The sequence below is a fragment of the Lygodium microphyllum genome, chromosome 5 (assembly GCF_053477565.2).
Source record: "Lygodium microphyllum isolate KBCC chromosome 5, Lygodium_microphyllum_v1.1.10, whole genome shotgun sequence".
Taxonomy (NCBI): domain Eukaryota; kingdom Viridiplantae; phylum Streptophyta; class Polypodiopsida; order Schizaeales; family Lygodiaceae; genus Lygodium; species Lygodium microphyllum.
The window spans coordinates 35,304,038-35,311,382 of record NC_141139.1 but is presented as its reverse complement, the minus strand read 5'-3'; positions in this window follow the sequence as shown (position 1 = coordinate 35,311,382).

Genomic DNA, 7,345 nt, shown 5'->3' with positions numbered 1-7,345 from the left:
TTGCATTAGGAGCCAATGCTTGTTATGTAAAGATTGATCCATGTATTTCCCTAAAGATGTTATGCTTCTTAGGGATTCTTTGGCCCGACTGCAGAATCAACAAGAGCTTCAATCACAACTTCTGTGGTTTGGCAACCATGTCTTTAATCATTTGAGGTAAGTATCTACTCTCCACCTTCCCTAGCTCATTTCTCAACTCCAAGAGGACCTTTTATTAGTGTCAACAAGTGACCAGGAGAGTTGGTAGTAGTAGGAGAAGACCTAGACAGTTGGTGCATTTTTAGGGGACCTATCCTACTTGATTTGTATTAGCCATTTTGTTCTAGCAATTCTTTTGGTCTTTTCTTGGCGATTGGGAAAATTTTTAAATGCTTTTGACTCCGAATTTGGCATCAATCAAGGAAGCAATCATTAGCCATTGATTATCATTTGTGGATAGACCTATTATTACAAGTTGGGACAACAAGCATTTCACTATTTATGCTTCATTTATACTTATTCACTAAGGTTTTAATGCCAAGATGATGTATTGATACCAGGGGATGCTTTAAGGATTAATTAGAGCTCATTTTTCTTAGCCATTGGAAGGATCTTTGTTGTCATAAATAGTGGATATCAAACATATGCTTTGAATGTGAGTGCAATCTATGCTTACATGCAATCTAGAAATGCTTTTTCATTGTATGTATGTGTGACATTGTTGGTCATGTATGGATATGCTCTCCTTTGAGCCTTGAGCCTTGATTCTAAGCTCTCTTACATCCATATTTGTAGAGGTTGCATGGCCCAATGATTTCTTATTTACAAGCTTGGATGCTTATGCTATGTACATGCTCCCAAATGTATTATTTGGTACCTTTGGGCTCCTAGATATTATGACATATATGTATTGAGCTTGCTTGCTCTTGGATACTCTAGTTTACTTCAAATGGGAGAGTTATCAGATTGTATTGCAAATCTTGGCTTATATAGATTGTGGGAGTCTCTCATATATGCCCATTGGCTTATATAGATATTGTCCTTGCAATTACTAATCATTGTGGGCTATTTTAAATTGACTTTTTAGCTACCTAGTACTTTATCCTATCAACAAGTTGTCAATTTATGGACATATGCCTTGTTATTTACTAACCTTCACTATTCATGAGAGCAGTGAGTTCATTGTAGCTTGGTAGATCTCTATTTCAAGATCTCTTATGCCTAATTTGCTCATGTACATTGTTATCCCTTGGTTTGGGATGTATCTATATGTCTGACACTTCTTTAGTTCTCTGATAGTATTTGGTAACTTGGAAGTGTATGCTCTTCATTGGTTACTGTAGTTGCATTGTAAGTTTAATTTTTAGACATTTGCCTACAGTTGAGTTCTCATTACTGCATTTTTATAAACATCACTATTGTAATGAGATTGTAATCTACCTTTGAGCTATTTTATTGAGGGAAAACACTTGTTTCGAGCACTTTAGTGGTTCTATTTTGTGGATAGTAGTGCATAGCAAGTTGTGGATAGTAGTGCATTGCTTGCAATGATAGCCAGGATATTGGAGTCATGGGTCACACTAACTCAGATTATAAGGGACATGTATATTAAGAAGTCCACTTCTAGCTATGTCTTCACATTTTCTAGAGGTGCTCTTTCTTGGATATCTAGGGTGTAGAAATCCATTGCCTTATCTACTACTAAGGTTGAGTACTTTTTAGCCATTGCAAGGAGGCCCTATGATTAGGCCATGTGGTTCTAGACCTTCGTACTTCTAAGACTCCTACCTTGCATTTAGATTCTCTTAGTGCCATTGAGTTCACACACAATTCGGCCTTGCATGTGAAGACCAAACACATTGAGGTGCATTATCACTTCATCAAAGAGGTGATCGAGGACAAGCACATAGAGCTTGTCCAGATCTCTACAAATGAGAATCTTGCTAATATGCTCACTAAAAGTCTCTCGATGGAATGTTATCCCTTCCTTAAGAAGCTAATGGTGGGTGTTGGATGACCTGATGCATTCACTCATCCACTTGTACTCATATGTACATATTGTACTTTTCTCCTCACTACAGGCACATTTGCCTTTAAGTGGGACATTGTTGGGAGTTAAACGCTATTTGTGCCTAACCACTTGCATTTACCTTGTAGTCAGTGCTCACACACCTATAAAATATAGGTGTCAAATGCTTGTTTCTATCATCTTTATTTATTATTCTTTGCCATGATAGAATAATAAAGGGAAGATAGGTCACACATTGTGACTGTTGGAAGTTCCTACATATTGAACTTTCTTTCTCTTGTTCAAACATCCATAGCTCATGATCTTGCTTCCATGTGTGCTCTTCTCTCTTACTCATGCTCACCCTTTCAAAAAATCCAAAAGAAATTTAATGAATTAAATGAAAAAATGATATCTATGTGAAATCAACTCAAGAATTTATAATGGTTCTTCAAAGAACCTTATGACCCAAAAAGAAACACTTCAAACTTCTACAATCATGCTACAATAGCTAAATGCCTCATTACCACCTAAGAAGCCCAAAGAACTTAGAGATTGTAAGCCCTTGAATCAGATCGAACCAAGGCTCATTACCACCTAAGCAACCCAAATAACTTAGAGATTGTAAGCCCTTGAATCAGACTCTACCCAAGCCTCAAACAAGACACCGCCTCTAGATCAATGCATTAGAAGAAGGTGGCCCTATTTTAATTATCTACATAACGATCGTATCTTTAGGAAAATTTAGTGTGTTTCCCAACAATCTTAATCTTATCAATATAGGATCTACTCACAATTCCTTCATATGAATTATTTCCATAAATTGTTATTTAAGAAAGGAGCCATATCATCATTGAGCTCTCCAATCATAAAAGGATTACTCACATCCGTTGCAAAATCTTATAACTTGGAGATTTCAAACTCCTTATTGAGATCTAGTTAATAAAGGGCTAATGTATGATTTGATTATTGGAATTGATATCCTCTAGTATCTAGTTTCATATATTTTATGGCCTAAGCATATCATATTAATTATTAAAGGCCAGCAAATAGGAGCCAATGCTAAAAAGGATTGGTTGCACCATTTTAACTATCACCTAGCTTCCGAATAAAGAAAAGGAGAAAAAGCTAGAGCTATGGTTACAACAACAATTTGAGAACCATGCACCTAAAGTAGACATGATTAATCTCAACTTCAATAGAATGTGTTTGAAGATCCAATTTAGAGAGAAAAGGAAAAAGTGTGCTATCACTTTAACTTTGAAGGAAGATACTAAGCCAATCAAAGTTGTTTATAAGGGCATGAGAGATGAATATTTGGAAATTGCAAAAAGGATATTGATGAGCTACTTATAAAAGGCCTTATTGAGCCAACCATACCCCCATGGTCTTGTTAAGCTTTCTATCTTAACAAAACATTTAGAGCCAAAGAGGGAGAAAAAGAGGTTAGTGATTAGCTATACCACTTAATAAATTCCTTATAGGTCATGGACACCCAATTTCTATCAAAGATATTCTAATCAAAAGAATTCAAAAAGCCAAGATTTTTAGCAAATTTAATCTTAAATCTAGATTCTAATAATTGCCCATAAAAGAGGAAGATCGACAAACTTTTATGCCCACCGTCAAGGACACAATCAATGGATTCTCTTACCATTTGGTATTAAGAAAGCTCCAACCTATTTTGAGCCTATTTCCAAGTTACATGTATAGACGCAATATTTGGCAAGTTTCATTTTTGTCTTGCCTACATAGATGATATTTTGATATTTTCTGAGATTGTCAAAGAATACTTATCTCATCTAAGGCAATTTAAGGAAGTTGTAGCAAAAGTACGAATGGTTTTGCCTCTAACAAAATTTATCATGTTTGTTATGAGAGCTTGGCTTGAAGATTTGTCATAGATAAATCAAGCTTCAAGAGCATGTTCTTAAGAAAATCTTAGAATTTCTAGACATATTACCAAATTTCACCATGCTAGAACAATTGCTTGATTGTCTCAATTGGATTAATTCCCTTTACATTGTCAACCTATACCCTCTCCTTCACCAAAACAATTTCCATTGGAAAGCCCTACATAGCAAATCTTTAAACTAAATTAATCATCTTATATCTAATTTTCTACCTTTATAGTTTCCCTTTGGATATGATCTTGTAATTTATTCTAATGCTTCAGACATAGGTTGGGGTGGAGTGTTATGTGAGGAAATTCCTAACAAACACATAAAGAAAAAACTTCAAGTTTGTAGATATGTCTCAGGTGTCTAATTCTACCTAGAAAAACTGCATTTCTTACCAATAGAAAATTCTTGCTATTATAAAATGTATAAAGCATTTAGGATTTTTGTAGAAAATTTCCCTTCACAATAAGAATGGACCTCTAGCATGTAAAAGGGTACCTCACCAAAAGGGGCTTCATAGGAGATAGGGAACAAAATATTATTAAGTTGCCCCCCCTCCTTTGCTGAGCTGGATGCCACTTTTGAGTAAATCAAAGGAAAAGATAACGTCATGCAAACCTACTTTCCTGAGGCTCGACATCTCAAAATACTGATAAAACCTCTACACCCTATTTATATTTCCACCTTGTAAAAAGACTCTTTCTTATCAATACACTGTAGAATGATGAACACACCTGAAGTACTAGATTCTCTTCTCACTATCTTGATGTTACCATTCATCATTCGACCCAGTCACTTGTATCTATATAAGAGCTCGACTTGATCATTTGTAAACAAGAAAACATTAAGAAATATACTAGCTTCATTGTATGCATGCCTTCTCTGCTGTCATTTCTACTTCGATCCTCTAAGTCCCTTTGCTCTTTGTCTATTCTCAAGATGTCTTTCATGCTCAATTTATTACATTGTTCTTAGTTTTTTGCTAGTTCACTGTACTCATTTTGTGAATTATGGGGGTGTTGTGTGTGTGTGTGAAAGGAACAAAAGTACATAATGCACACCTTTTTAGTAGGAGATAAACCCAAATCCAAGGGGTTGCTAGGAAACAATGGTGTGTGTGTCCACACGCACGTGCGCGCATGCACGCACACACACACACACAAAGCTTTCCAAGCAACTTGCAAATTCAACATGTTTGAGAAGCTCTTGGAGATCACACACACTAGCCTTTTTTGTAGGCATGGTTACACATTAAAAGCCCTTTGTAGCATATGCATTAGCTTTACCATCTGCCTTTGTATCATGGGGGACTTATAGAACCATTTGGCTCAAGAGAAAGATACACACTTGAATCTATTACACATGTATTTTGAAACTTGGAGTGCTAGACACTCCTTCAACATGCATGCACTTGAATCCCTTATGCATCTACTTTGACACTTGGAATATGACTCCTGCTCTTGCTCTCCTATTGCAATGATGCAAAAATATGAAATTGTTAATGATGTTATACTCTAATATTATTGTGCTTCATTAATGAATCTAGGCACACCTTTCTCTCTCCCTTAAATTTTGGATTAGCGCTTGATTGTGAGGGTTTTGAGCAAGTACCCATATCAAATATTCAAGAATCCATAGAATAGATTAAATTGTAAATGCAAGTTATCTTAAGATTGAAGCAATCAAAATGATAGGGGGTTCTCCCAAGCATATTCTATCAATGGTTTGCATCAACACTTTTAATGAATAAGGTGTGTAGATTAGGTAATGTGCACACACACACATAGAGCGAGATATACACATATAAATAACTAAATAAATAGATATATAAAGACTTCCACCCATTCAATCTTCCTTATAAATGAGCTAAATGCCTTTTGCTTTCTCAAGAGACCCAACATAGTCAAAAATACATGTCTCAAGTTGACAACAAAGTTAGATTGTGACCACCTTCAAATCCACATATAAATATAATCAACATGTCTAATATACCCCTAACCACACATCCGTCTTACAAGTATACCTTCCACACGCACCATCCTTTTTAAACCCATTGAATCATGTGCACCTAAAGAGAATGCACACACCCAATTCTGCAAGCTACATTGAGTCCTTGAGATTTATGAATGCAAGTTAAGGGACACTTGATCATGAAAAGGAAGCAAAAGTAAGTCCTTCATTGCTCATGAAAACCATGTGAAACTAAGGTTGAATGTGTAGTGACATGGATTCTCGTGGGAATTTCTTATGTTTATTACAAGAAGGCATATGATTGATTAAACATCGTAACTCACCACAAGCAAACACAACATTTTGTGCAATCCATCACATTTGCACAAATACATTCATAACTACCATGTGCATATTTGTCGCTTGCAACTATGGTTTCTTTACATTTTTGTGAGATAAGGGAAACATGCCATGCGATTCTCTCACCTCACAAAAACATGAAGTGAACTCTATAATGATGCCAACCGCGTGAAGCATGCATTAGGGCCAAAAAACTCTTCAAAAAAAGCACTTGTAAGAAAATGATTAAGTTGCTAATTAGTTGAGATTTTGGAAGAATGAAAATGCCAAATTTAGTTGCTTAGATGTGATTAATGAGAGAATATTGAATTTATTAAAGAGCTCATAGCCATTATTTGTCCCTCATCTTTAATTTATGTCGAGGTCACCTTTTCAGCCATTTATTGTCTTGGAACTTGGGAGAATTTGTATTTTCGAGAAATATCCACCTATGTCATCATTTGTCTACTCTCGCATCTTCTTTTCACACACTCTTTCTCCGCACTCTTTCTCCATTCTCTTTTGCCATTCTCTTCTTTGTGCTCACTTTCTTATCACTGTGATTGTTGATCTGCTAAAATGTTTAGCAATACCTCTGCAAGTAATACAAATGCGAGCACATGCAAATACAAACTTACCATCCAACTAGATCCAATTTATTCATCTTGGAGAAGTATACATCGTCAAGTATTAACATATGAGATGGAAGCCAATAGATTGCGAACTCAAGGAAAGAAACATATAGATTTGTGGGTTGATGGAAATATTTATCCCAAGGATCCTTCAACAGGTAAACGTCCTAATTTTTTTAATATTCATGACTATGTCAGATATGTTGGGGAAGGTTATAATGGGTTGCTTGGCTATTGTAAAAGGTTATACTCTACATCTTACACATACATGGCTCAGATGAATGAAATGAGAAAAATATTATTTATTGCACAGACAAGCATTTCTGAGCTTACAAATAAGATTGACATTTTGGAAAATGCTAATAAGTCATTACAAGACAAGCTAGCACACTTAAAGAAAACTCCAATAAGATTAAGAGAGAGAAAGAGACCATTAAAAAATATAACTAGCTTGTGTGAGAGAGTAAAGAAAAGAAGATTGAATCTTGCAAATAAAGAAATATGTCTTTAACATGTCAGGTATTAATATTCGAGAG